This window comes from Peromyscus leucopus, chromosome 10 (assembly GCF_004664715.2).
Source record: "Peromyscus leucopus breed LL Stock chromosome 10, UCI_PerLeu_2.1, whole genome shotgun sequence".
Classification (NCBI taxonomy): domain Eukaryota; kingdom Metazoa; phylum Chordata; class Mammalia; order Rodentia; family Cricetidae; genus Peromyscus; species Peromyscus leucopus.
Window position 1 is genome coordinate 48434264 of NC_051071.1, and position 14366 is coordinate 48448629.

The following is a 14366-nucleotide window of genomic DNA, read 5'->3' on the forward strand; positions in this document are numbered from 1 at the left end:
GGTTTTTTTTTGTTTTCTTCTGTGAAAAATGGAGTTATAGCTTTGGCTGAGATTGCATTGAACCTGTAGTTTACTCTTGGTAGGATGACTATTCTTACTAAGTTAATTTTTCATTACATGAACATCAATAGCCTTCCATCTTTTAATGACATTATGTTTTTCATGAATGCTTTAGTTTTCATTCTCCATATTTTCCACTTATTGGATTAGGTTTATTCCAAGGAATTTTATACTTTGAGGCTATGGTCAGTAGAAGTACTTCAATAATTTCTCATTATCTTTATCACTGTTATATAGTAATGTGGTGGTATTCTAATTGTACTGAAATTTGATTTTGATTGTATGTTAATAAATAAAGTTGACCAGGGGTCAGAGCTATTAGAGCCATTGCAAGAGTGTGGCGGCGGTGGCACACGCCTTTAATCCCAGCACTTGGTAGAAGAGCTAGGTAGATCTCTGTGTGTTCAGGGATACAGCCAGCATTGGAGACATATGTCTTTAAGACCTGGGGGGTTGTACATACAGACAGTGACGAGGCAGTCACATGTTTGGGTTTACAACCAATGAGAAGGCAGAACAAAAGACTATGAAAAGACTTACACACAGGAAATAGCTAGGAGCTCGCAGGAGGAAAGGTGAGATTTTAGCTCTGAGCTCTGACCTCTCGGCTTTCTCTTTTACATTGGTTCTGTGTTTCTTATTTAATAAGACGGTTGGTTGCATCTACATAGTAAAAAACTTATTTTTGTATCATTAATTTTGTTGTGTTACTGTTTATCCAATATTTTGGATGGATCATTAAATTATTTGTTTTACATGGCTCTAATTTGAGATATATGTACTTATAGATATAAATTTTCTTCTTATGATCATCTTCATTTTATTCCATAGATTGTGAAATGTATTTGGGTATATTTGAGTGTAGAGACTAATTTTTTTTTAAATTTCTCTATCAATCTAATCATTTTTCATTATCCCATGTTTTTTATTTATTCTCAACAAGTTTCTACATTTTCTATACTCTGAAGGTGTCTATCTTTGGTAGTTGGTGTGTTTCTCAGAGGTAACCATAAGAGGGTTCCTCTTTTCTGATATGCTCTACCTGTCTGGGTTTTTTTTTTTTTTTTTTTTGATTAGCAAATTTGGTTCATTGATATTCATAGATTTTAATAAAAGTTGTGTATTAGTTCCTAACACTGGGTTGGTTTTATAGTGCTTTGTGATTTCTTAGTCGTCATCTGTTTAAAACAATATCATAGTCTTGTAATTATTTATCTTTTTTATGAAATTATAATCAAAATGATATTCTTCTTTCCTTTTCTTCCTGCAAACCCTCCCATATATACTTCCATGCTTGTTTTTCAAATTCATGATCTCCTTTTATATTAGTTGTTGTTATGTATTTACACTTATGGATTTTCAGAAGCTACATCCATAAAATTTCACACACATGACTGTCCCTAAATCAGATGAGCAAGGACCACATTTATAGACATGCTAACTTGGATGACAGAAATCCCTAGAGGCCTCAAGTCTGCTCAAAAACTATAAGCAACTGGGAATTCTGCACATGGGAGAAGTAGTCTTTGCCAGGAAATAACATGCCAATAACAAGTAGTCAGCTCTAAAAATATACATACACTTAAAATTATACAGACTGATGAGGTTGTACTTAGATATTTACCATACTCCCCCACCCTAAACCCCTACTGCTTGTTGGATGTGTTTAGCATTCTCTTCAGTTCAAAGGATTTCCTTCAGGATCCTGTGAAGATCTGGCTTAGTGAATACAGATTGCTTTGGCTTTCATTTGCCATTAAAAGTTTTATTTTTGTCTACGGCCATACCCCCCTGAACATGCCTGATCTTGTCTGATCTGGCAGCTAAGCAAGGTCGGGTCTGGTTAGTACTTGGATGGGAGACCACCTGGGAATACCAGGTGCTGTAGACTTTTTAAAAAGTTTTATTTTCTCTTTCTATTATGACAGATAGTTTTTTCTGGGTACTCTATCCTTGGCTGTCAGTTCTGATCTTTCAGAACTTGAAATGCATTCTTTTGTGACCTTCTGGTTTTCAGATTTTCCATTGAAAGCCTGTTATTCTGAAATGTCTGACATTATATGTGACTTTGTCATCTTTGGACACTTTTAATACAGTTTCTTTTTTCTTGATTTTTGTGGCTTTACTTTTATTTTTTTTTCCTTTTAATTGTCTTTTATACTTAATGTTCAGGTGTCTCTTGTGCTTGGTTGGATATCTTTCTATAGATTTGGAAATTTTTCTTCTAGGGTCTTATTGAATACATTTTCTATGCAATAGGCATCTACTTATTGTCATTCTTCTATGCATATAATGCATAAATTTTACTTTTCCTGGTGTCCACGTATTTCATACATCCCATATATATATATGAGCTTAAACTAGTGATACAATTCTTCTATTAGACTCGAATGTTCCACTTTCCATTTTGTAAGTTCTCTTGGTGTTGCTTTCCATTTAAAAATTTCCATTGAATTTTTAATTTCTAATACCATTTCAACATGAATTTCCTCAGAATTTTCAATTTTCATTAAATTAGATTTTATATCTTGATATTTTTCTAGAACTCAGACTACCTCATTGATAGTCACTGCCATAGGATTGGTAATTTTTAGAAAAGTCATTTTTATTGACTTTTCATGTTAATAGTATCTTCATAATTAGATTTATTCATCTAAAGTTTGTTTTGCATTAAACGTTCTGACATAAACATTTTGTATAAGTAATTGTTTTCCCTGGTGCTTTCTTTTCTTTGTTATCTCCCTTGATTAAGTTCAGTCTTAACTAATGTTCAGTTGTAGAACAACTCAGTGTTGAAATCTGGATGAGTGAGTGAAGGTGATTTCAGCTCTGTTGTAGTGTCATTGACTTTGGGAGTTGAATCATCTCAAAAGCCAGGGTTACAAGATATTACGGATGTGCATTGGGTTTGGATATTTTGAGAGCTCTAACTTCAACTGCCAGAGTGGGCCTCACATCCTATTATTTCCCCAGTTAGGAAGCACATATGGCAACATAGGGTATGAAGTACAGGTAGGTGAGCAGATCCCACTAGTCTGGCTTCACCAGAAACAGTGCAGAAAGGGAAATAGGAGATGTACAGGGGAAAGAATTGCAGGGATCTGTAAAATGCCTAGCTTGGGGGAGCCCAGGTAACAGTGGATGTGTGACCAGCATGAACCTTAGTTTTCTAAAGGTGGACTACAGAATAAGACTATGTATGTATCATAAACCAGAAGAGAGAGACAGAGACTCAAACTCAACTAGGATCAGACTTGAAAAATAGAAACAAAATGGTAAAAAAAAAAATACTTTTATGTAACAGTATTGTGATATGTTGGGAAAGAACTGTATTCATGTTCACAAACCATGGTCTGATACTGACAGTATGTGAATTATTGAATAGAATTAATGAATCATTTGATATTTGGATAGAAAAATGTTGCATGCCTTGCACTTCTCCACATATTTGCAACTGTTCTGACTTTTTCTTAGTTCTCCTGTGCCATTCCCACAGATAGATTCTACAGAGCATTCCCAACCCCTCCCTGACACGAATAAGAGAATCAATTTCCATAAATGATACTGCCAGAGGAGTAAATTTGAAGACTTGGAAGGCAGCCAGTTGTCTTGATTCACGGTGATTTTTCTTGCATTGCAAATGTGCTGTGCTGAGGGCATAAGAAACAGAGAAAGTACGTGGCTTAGTCCTATGCAGACTGCAGAACTCTCTTGAAACCACCACAGAAAGGGTACTAGGAAATGTCCTTTTAAAGGTCCCAATGCACTTCTGCCCATACGGTAATACTCTGAAAAGCAGAGGAATGAAATCAGCAGCATGGTCACCTGCTGTAACCCAGTTAGAGCTCACTTTCCATTATATAAAAGATCCAGAATAAACTGCACTAAGGCCAGAAAAATAATGTCAAACATTTATTGAGAACTGTCAGTGTGCTAGTGTCATTAACCCAATTTCTTATTTATTTTTAGTTGCTTTAACATAATGCTCTCTTATGAGACTTGTGTCCTAGTTCTGCAGCCTTAAAGTTTCTTTATACATTCAATATATGCAGAAACAAATAACAATGAGCTGTGAGGATGTCTCAGTGTTTAAAGGCACTGTATACTTTCAAAGACAACCCAGATTTGGTTCCCAGTACCCACGTGGAAGCTCGAAATGGTTTAAAACTCCACTTGCAGGAATTCCCAGTCTACTCTTCTGATTTCCGCAAGCACTGTATACATATGGTTCACAGACACATGTGTAGGAAATACACTCATACAAGTAAGTGGGGGGTGAACTAGTAGAGGGAAGAAAGGGAGGGCTGTGGTTGGTATGCATAATAAGTAAAACATTTCTTAATAGTGAAAAAACAAGTCTTAAAAATGAAAAGCAGGTGTCATCTATGACTTGTTTCTAAGCAATATTTTCTCAAAAGAAGTAAACATCATTAGACATGTTGCGGAAGAGCCATGTAATAAATATCATGTGTTCATCACAATGTAATTTAGGTACTGATGCAATCATTGTCGTGATTAGTAGCTGACAATGGTAGATACAGGGAGAATATATTTATAACTATTTAAATGATACTTCCTCATGTTTCATTTTTTTAAAAAAAATCTCTTCCATCAATAAATAAATTTCACCACCAACATGTTCTAAGGCCATGAATTAGAATAATTTTTTAAAAGATCTTTTAAAAATTAGACTTGTGCTTTGAATTTCACAAAAACTAAATTTTACTAAAAGTGATTTAGTTTTTGGTGCCCGTATATAACTCTATTATTTTGTATATAATGGAATTATGATGCTGGATTATGCATATACCCCCCAAACAATACATGCTATTGCCATTGCACTTAGAGGAAAAAGAGAGAAGAATAGGACAAAAATAATAGCAATGATATGAGAAACTTAAACACACAGAGTATATATTTTTAGCAATGCTAAATAAATCTATTGTCAGGAAATCAGTGCTCCATAACAGATATAGGCATCTAAGAGATATAGACTGCTTTGTAGGTGGCCATAGTCATAGATCTAACATTATTTATCATATATGTCATTATTTGCTTAATTCCACAAGTCCACTAATTCTAAACATAAATTAGCTGCATTACAGTTTATACGCATATTTAAAAAAAGTTAAAGTTGAGGTACTATAACAGGATAACATTCTTCACACTAGACACCAGAAGTTAACAAATAAAAATCCTTGTGTCAGGAATGAGTTCCTTAGTTTAGAGTTTTTATACAAGAAGACTCCATTGTACACCTGAAACATGGCAGAATATTGCCATTGCTCAGAGTTTTTCTTTAGAAATTGAAAGTAAGAAATATTGCCTAAGACAAAACAATCCTGAATCAGATGTGAAGAAATCAAACTGGTATTAACCTAGAAACATCATTCTTACCAGCTAGCTTTCATATCATGGGAAGATGTTATGCAAAGTATCAAAAGAGAAAGTAATCACCTGTAGTTCTAAGCTATGAACCCTTGAAGTTACAAAAATGACTGGCCTGAGAAGACATGTCATTGATGCAATAGTGACATGCGCATCCTTGAAGTAATCAACTTTAATCCACAAGATCTGACTTAAACCTGAGACCATGGTTGGGGTAAGAACCTATGACTAAACAGTTCATAGATTCTGGAGGAAAAATACTACTTCATTTTTAAATAAATGTAGTGTTGCACCTATTCCTAACTAATTATTATGTCCATGGACTAATGGAACTATCAAACTTCATCTTAGAAGCTTATTTTACAATAGGTGGTAATTAACACTGAACAATATAGCGACCCCACAACAAGAGAAGGTGCAGAGAATAAGAGACCAAAGAATGTTCAGCCTTAAAGCAAACATACAATATTGTATACCCTCTACCAATGCTCAATGAAAAGTTCAGAAAAAAAAAAGGGGTTGACAATGAAGAAAACAGAGGCACTGTTTGAGAAAAAAAAAAATGACACAATAGGGAAGCTGCAGATATAAACTTACATCAGTTGGGACTGCATGCACCAAACCTATGCAAGCCTAATCCCCAAAATATCCCATTATGTGTAGGGAATTTAGATACACAGTCCCATCACAAGTGATGGAGCTATTGAGAATTGCTACCTGGTAGAGGGAGAGATAGTTTTCTCTAAGAGTATAGCCCTTGGTAAGAAGATGTTTCTCCAGTGGAATACCACACATCAAAAATAGTTGAGTAGCAGAAACTGGTTTTGAAGAATTAGAAAATTGAAGGACCCAAAGCTGAGTCAGTATGGTATGGGAGATGAGTCTGGAAAGAATTTGGAGAGGTAGATTAATATAATTTGAGTACAATTTTATGTGCTGTAAAACTGATAACTTTTAAAAAATCTACAATATGAAAATTAAGCATTACATGGTTCATAAAGAATAAATTTCATTACATAGCTCTTATAATGTTCCTTTGTGCTATAAAAATACAGTTAGTGATATTCATCATATTTTGGATAACATGTATTTGATATTTTTGACATCTATGGAGAAAACTCTACATTTAACGGCATTGTATTCCTTTTCATGAAATAACACATGTAACTGATTTTTCACTGAGATGTTGAGAATCTACTGAGAATTTAAGTAAAGAGGAAACTGAAACTAAGCATTAATGACATGTAAATTCTGATACAAATACAAACTCCATGTGGTTATATAATTTTATGTTTATCATCGGGTTTTTATTATATAAATAGTGGATATATATTCCCAAAGTGTGGCTGAATCATGTTGATTTCCATCTGAAGAGTGTTGAAACGTTGGAATTGTGATTGTAGTTAACAAATTTAAGTACCAATTCATTGGTTTCCTTAGAATTTTGTGTTTATATTTTGACAAGTAAATTTCACTTAATAGAAATTCAGTGGAAGATTGAATTTCATATACATGTTCAGTGCTTTGTTATTTAATGATAATTTGGAATTTGCTTTATAATAATACAGGGTATGAGTGAATCAAATAAAATTGGATTTGTTCTTTTATTACCTATATATTCTCAAAGTACAGATTTAATAAGTGAGGAATCCTGCTTAGATTCAACTCCTCAGCATATTCCTTGAGATCTCTTTTTTGAAATAATGTAGTGTGGCCACACATTATTTAGGCTATCCAGTAGCTCCAAATGCCCATTTATCACTAAACCATTCTCAAAGGAAGATTCCATTTAACAGTTATGAAAGGCAAAATTAATCATAAATAGTGCATTTTTATAAACTTTCTGCTGGTGAAAGATAATCTATTTAGATAATAATTTAATTATTAACTAATAATTAAAACAACATCCAGAGACACAGTTTCCACATGGCTTCATTTATTAGAGTACAAATTGATTATCAAGTTATTCTCAGCCTCAAATGATACATTTGATGTAATTTCACAGAAATTTTAAGGAATCCCTTGCAAATACCTATAACTGGAGGTCATCATTTTTTCTTTTTATTCTTTAAGTTTTCAATTATTTAAATAGAAATGAATAGAAAAATTCACTAAGCAAATGATTTAAAGCTATGTTATGAAACATATTCACAACAATCTTAATCTTCCTCCCTGAAATGACCTTAACCACTTTATTTCTGGAAAATTTCACTCAACTAAACACACACACACACACACACAACTTCATCATCATCATCATCATCATCATCATCACTATCAGATGTATTAAAATAAAGTCAGATACAATTTAGCATCTGTTTCAGATACCATTGAAATCTGTCTCCATAAAAAGAATATACAGTCCTTAAGAAAAAGAGGCTATGACCTTTTTCTTTCTCTGATTCTACTCAAGGAGACTGATCAGTTTAAAGTGGAGTAGGAAAGGCAATGTCTTGGTAAGGACTCTCTGAAGGGCATTGTAAACAAGGTGAAGTACTGCTTAGAAGGGAGGCTATTCTCTGTGGAGAAAGAAGGTAGATTTCCTTGGTATGTGAATCTACCTGGAGCAAAACAAGCTACTGATGTCAATGATTAGAGAAACTACTAGATAAAACCCCTCTTTTCAAGGTTTCTGAGTGTTTGACACTATGAAGAGAATAATATGGTGGCTTACATGCTGTCCATAAGTAATTTTTAAAGATTATCAGTGTCCCACTCAAATGACCACTCTTAACATGAAAATAACAATAATATGCATAAAGTATCTCTGAATTTCTTATTTTACAAATAGAGTGCATTTGGCCCCATATTAATATACATGTATAATTTATATACCATGCTGTACATAATATATTTCTATGAATATAGTTCATGGAGCTAACATCTGAATTTTAATTTTTTACATTTTATAATCTGAATTTTATATAATGCTTTAATTTTGATAGATGCATGCAAACTTAAGTATATGAGTAAAAACACTGTGTGTCTTTTAAGAGCTGCAGAGAGTTCTACAGTTTAAAATTTTCATATTATAAAGTATTTATTATATTTTACATGCAAGAAAAGAGACTAAAATATAGATGATAATATTTCTTTACAGAGGCAAAAACATGTGATTTTTTTTTCTCTGTGATATTTTTGACAGCTTGGTGAATTCCTTTTGGGTGACCCTGAACTGATAATGATGTGCCCTGCTTATGAAGGATCATCAATCTTGGAAAATTCTCAGTGACAACATCAGTGTCAATTTCTTGATCATGGCAGATATATATCTGAAGAGCTTGCACTTATGCTGAATTAAAAGCATCATGGCCTATACAAACAGCCACCGCACAGCAAAGTGATAGCATTTTTAAGAAATTCAGAGAATTTGTCACAATCCAATTAAGAAGAAAGTTGAAACCACTGAAAATTATGAAATGAAGTAATGATTAATTTTATTTTAATAATTGAAACTCATAATATGGGTTAGTTCCTAGTTTATTACAAAAAATAACTTTAATTGAAATTTCTTAACATAATATGCCTCAAATGCTGATGTAAGATATTTATCTTCACAATAGATATTATTCTTACTATTGCAGAAAATTTTAACATTTATATTACTAAACCTTAATAAAAACACTGAATAAACAAAAGTGTATATCATGAAATTATTAACCTGAAAATATTAAGCATTCTAAATTAAGCCTTCAATTTTCCCAAAAATTTTAATGCACTAAATTGAAAAATATATATTCTGACATAATTACAACTCAATTTACACTGTATAAAATTTTGTTTTATATGGTTAATGTCTTTTTTGGGGAGGGTATTTTGAGAGGTTTTCTATGTGTAGTTTTGGTGCCTGTCCTGGATCTCACTCTGTAGACCACACTGACCTTGAAATCATACAGATCTGCCTGGCTCTGCCTCCTGAGTGCTGGGATTAAAGGTGAGTGCCATTTGTTACAGGTCATTGCCATTGCTCTTAGTTACCATCCAGAACTGGATGTTAAGAATATATTGCTCAAAAGCCAGGAGGATCTCTATGAGTTCGGGCCAGCCTGGTCTACAGAGCGAGATCCAGAACAGGCTCCAAAAGTACATAGAGAAACCTTGTTCTGAAAAACCAATATATATATATATATATCAAAACATCACATATTTAAGATGCAGAACACAGATAATTCATTCTGATAATCACCAAGATACTGTGTCCAAACTGTCTTGAAAGTTGTTATGGATGCTACTGAAGGAGAAAACAAACAAAAAGAAAAAATATCATCCTTATTCAGGGGAGAACCCTGCAAGCTGTAATAATGACTGTCCTGATTGGACATTCCCATTGGTACAGTCATGACACAAATGTCATAGGAGAAACAGGAAAACTTTATGTTTGAATTAAGGCCCCGTTTGCTCCATAATATAGAACACATTCCTGATACCATTATTAGGACTAAGAATCCATGGCTATACAGGGCATGGGACCTAGTGGAAAACCTAATGTGTTGCTCTTCTTACTGGACATAAACACTTAATGACTTGTCACTATTCCCATAGATTATTGCATGCCTCAACCTTCATTTGAGAAGCTTATTTTTTGCAGTCTATGGTTATTAACAGAGAGTTACAATCGATCAAGGTGCAGAGAATAAGGAAAAGGGGAGTGCTAAATGCTAAATGGGCTATCTACATTATACCTTCTTCCTCCAAGGCTCTGTGATCTGTTTGAAGAGGTGACAGATAAACTGAAAGAGACAGAGGCAGTGGATGACTACTATGAGAAAATGGTGGTTTTTTTTTTCCCAAATAGACACTTCTATTTTTATTTCAATTGTAAAAAAAAAAAAAAAAAAAATTCCAAACGAGAGTCACCACCAACCCCATGACAACTCACCAGGCAAGGCCCTGCTCCCTTCTCCCCCCTCTTTGAAGTCCCCTGTGCCTAATCAGCAGCCTGGGGAAGCACCCTGAGCTAATGTTAGCTTTCCCAAAGCGGGAGTTACACATGAGGGGAGAGACTTGGCAAGGCTCGCCATCATTGGAAACTGCCTGAAGCCAACTGAAACAGTCCGGTCCAAAATTCCCAACTCTTCCTCTAACAGTCTCTACAGGTGACACTTTGGCTTGGGGCAGGGGAGGAGAGAGTGGGACCAGAGCAGCCTGGGGGCTTGCCTAGCTTCTCCTAGAACAAAGATAATCTGCTGTCTGTTAGGCTTATACTGTGGCAGGTCGGAGGCTGGATCTGTTAGTGCATTTAGTGCCTGCTGAGAAGGGTGGCCCAGCCTGGGATACTGAAGTCCATGAGAGTCCACTTCCCCCTTCACCTTCTGCTGAATAAGGGGCGGGGGGGATGTAACCACTGTTGGTTCTTGGCAGCTCTTCTGTTGCCTGCATAGGCCTCTTCCTCAGGAGTGCCAGAGAGCTTGAGTCCGGTAGGATTGAGGGTGACCCTGTGCTAAGACTCAGCCACAGCTGAGGCCACAGCGTGACTGGCCTAAGAGTAGCCCCCAGCCATCTGACTGGTGGCTGCTTTGCTGCCCACTCCTCGCCAGGCCTGGAAGCTGAAGAAAGCACTCACTCCATAGGCAATCATCACCAGGCAGGCAAAAAAAAACGAGGCAGCTGAGCGCTGGTTATAAGGTCGGGAGCCCTTCAGGCACGTCAGGTCGACCGCGGCAGCACACGTGATAAAGGCGGTAATATAAAGAACCGTGGCAGCGACAAAAAAAGATCATTAATACCAGTGGCCAGGGAACCATGTACAATTTCATGTGCAGCTGAAACAGGCAGATGATGAAGAAGACGATTGTCACCAGCCAGAGGAAGACCGCGACGAACATGACCCAGCCATAGGCAGGATACAGGTGGTATGGCGTGTCAGCAATCAAGGCCCACACCAGCAGCCCCAGCACCAGCTGCAGTAGCGCGAGCACCCCGAGGGCAGAGCGCACGAAGCCCAAGTCGGGGCGCAGCGCTGACACCGATGCTCCCACGCCCTGCGCAGGGCTGCCAGTCCTCCTGGTGTGCTCACTTTCGATGGGCACTCGGCCATGGCATTCAGGAGCCCACGACGCTCTGACCGCGCTCAGGCAGCGCTCCGGACGTTGCTCCGCTGCTCCGGGGCTGCAACTGCTTTTTTTTTTTTCCACCCAAGTTTTATTGAAGAAAAGATTTAACTGTTAAAACTGCAGGCAAATTCCATTCACAATGGCAGATCCCCAAACTCCACATTAAAGAGGCAGCTTTGGAAAGTACTGCCACTGAATTCAGCCACCCCCAGAAACAAGCTTGCCTCCTCAGAAACCAAGAGGTGACAGATAAACTGAAAGAGACAGAGGCAGTGGATGACTACTATAAGAGAATAGTGTTTCCCAGACACAGCAGAACAGTTACAATGGATGACTACTACAAGAAAACAGTGTTTTCCAGACACAACAGAATAATTGCAGTGGATGACTACTACAAGATAAAACAGTTTTGAGTTGCATTGCTCAGGAACTATCTTTCATGTTTTATTTTGTTGTTGTTTTGTTGTGTTTTTTTTTTTGTCACTTTGAAACAAGATACAGATTTTTGAGAAGAGGAATCTCAATCAGGAAAATGCTCCATTGGATTGACTGCTGGGCATTTTATTGATTAATAACTGATGTGGGAAGGCCCAGTTCAGGGTCAGTGCTGCCGCCCTGGAGTGCTTAATCCTGCTTAATCAGAAAGTAGGCTGAGCAAGCCATGAGGATCAAGGCCATAAACTGTGGATCTCCATGGCATTTGCTTCAGTTTATGCCTCCAGATCCCTTTGTTGATTTCCTGCCTTGACTCCCTTTTATGGTGAATAATAAGTTATGAGATGAAACATATCTTTTCTTTACCAAATGTTCTAGGACCTAAAGTCTTAGAATCCTAAGTAGAACACCATCCACTTTTTCCTTTGAGATAAAGCCTCTCACTGGCCAGGATCTCATCTTTGCAGGCTGGCTGGCAAGCCCTAGAGATCAACCTATCTCCAAGTCACCAACATTGCAGTTACAAGCTTATATCACCATGATCCACAGTCTGAAGTTTATAAATGTTTATGTCTTACTGTAGTGAGTGTGCTTAAATATCTGTGTTTGCAGTTGTGGGATGCTAGAAGCATTAGTAAAATGCATACATAACAGCTGCAAGAAACACATTGCCATATGTATGACATGTGTTTTCACATTTTGTGTTTAATTCCCAGAACTCCCAGTACATATCAGCTGAAGAATATTGAGTGAACTTTAGTTTGAGACCAAGGTAGAATAATGATTGTGAGGTATGGGTCAAGAGGCAATGAAAACATGCAGGTGGGAAAGGCAGGAAGAAGATATCTGGTTCTCAATACATTTCTCTCAACTTCTTAAGTTTTCAAGGATAAACCTTGCCTACATATTAAAGTCATTCACCTGTATAAAATGTTACCCAAAGGAACACTTTGTCACCTTGAAATATTTTTATGTGAGAATTGTGAAGGAAAGACAACACATGGTATGAAAGAAGAATCGCTGGATTCAACTTCAGTGCAAAAAAGAAATATATGTCTTTTCCCCCAAGGAGTTGTGAGCCCTCGTTCTTTTCGACTTTGCTTTCTTTGTGTTATTTTATTCTTCCTGTGTCTCCCATTTATCTAACTCCCTATTTGCTTCCTTTTTTCGTTTGTCTTTTTAAACTTCTTTTCTATATTCTACATCCCGTTGAGTATTATCAAGAAGAGTATTGTCTATTAATCCTGGAAAATGGAAGAGCAGGAGGCTCAGGTTCTAAGAAATATGCCCTGAGGTTGCTAAGATGCCAAATGATGACTCAGTTAATGACCTGTGGGATCCTGTGTGTGCTCACTTCCTTGCTGTGTAAGTGGCTGGGGAGAATAAATCTTTTGAGATTAGTTTCTGTATTTCCTGTGCAAAATAAAAGAAAAGAAATAAGATTCTTGGCACCAGTGGTTGACTAGCACAATTATTCTTCCAATTCTCAATTTGAAATCCAAGAACTCTTTTGTTTAATGATAATTTCTTTGTGTGTTTTAAAAAAAGAAAATTTCTATCTTGTCACTGCAAATTTAGTGAAAGCATATCACTAAATTCAAAATGCTAAAAGCTTACAAATATCAGATACATTTTAACTGAGTTTGAAATAGTACTCATTTAAAAGTGGCAGGGAGTTCTAATGTGTTTGAACTTTCTTTTTTGAAGACAAAATGACAAAGTCATCTTAATTGCTGGAAATAATATAATAGCATCTAACCTAGAAGCTTGGGTATTAAGCACCATATACTACAGGCAATAGCTAAAATCCAGACTCATAGGTTGGATGTGATCAATTAACTTTCTGTAAAGAAATCTTGTTCTAAGTCTGGGTACACACATGGACTAGACTAGGGTACAACAAATGGGTTCAATCCAGAGATGTGAATAAGAAGAGTGAACATATCGAGGGGTAATCAGAAACTGAAGATATATAGAACAGTACTGAGAAAAAGAAGGATTCACTGAGGTAGTAGAAACTAGATTCTAAATGAATAGAGGAGAGAAATATGAGTCAGGTTTATTAAAGGTGTCTAATTCTTTGAAGCAAATAAAAAAAGTTGAATAAAGTCATAGTTATAGGTATTTTGTTCTTTATTTTTTATTTATTTTGTCAAGTAATTTTTTTTACTCATTTTACATACCAAACACAGATACCCCCTCTCTTCCCTCCTCCTGCCCCTCCAGCTTTCCCCCTGAACATACCCCCTATTCCCTCCTCCAACAAGGTAAGGCCTCCCATGGAGAGTCAGCAGAGCCTGGTACATTCAGTTGAGGCAGATCCAAGCCCCTCCCCCTGCATCAAAGCTGTGCAAGGAGTCCCACCGCAAGTATTGGACTCTAAGAAGCCAGCTCTTGCACCAGAGATGGATCATGACCTTACTGCTAGTG

At 36.4% G+C, this 14366-nt stretch overlaps 2 pseudogenes; one reads left to right on the plus strand and one right to left on the minus strand.

The window, feature by feature from the left end:
- Positions 1–1833: 1833 nt before the first annotated feature.
- Positions 1834–1951, plus strand: LOC114692429 (annotated as a pseudogene).
- An 8976-nt stretch (positions 1952–10927) lies between these two features.
- Positions 10928–11485, minus strand: LOC114692421 (annotated as a pseudogene).
- Positions 11486–14366: the final 2881 nt, after the last annotated feature.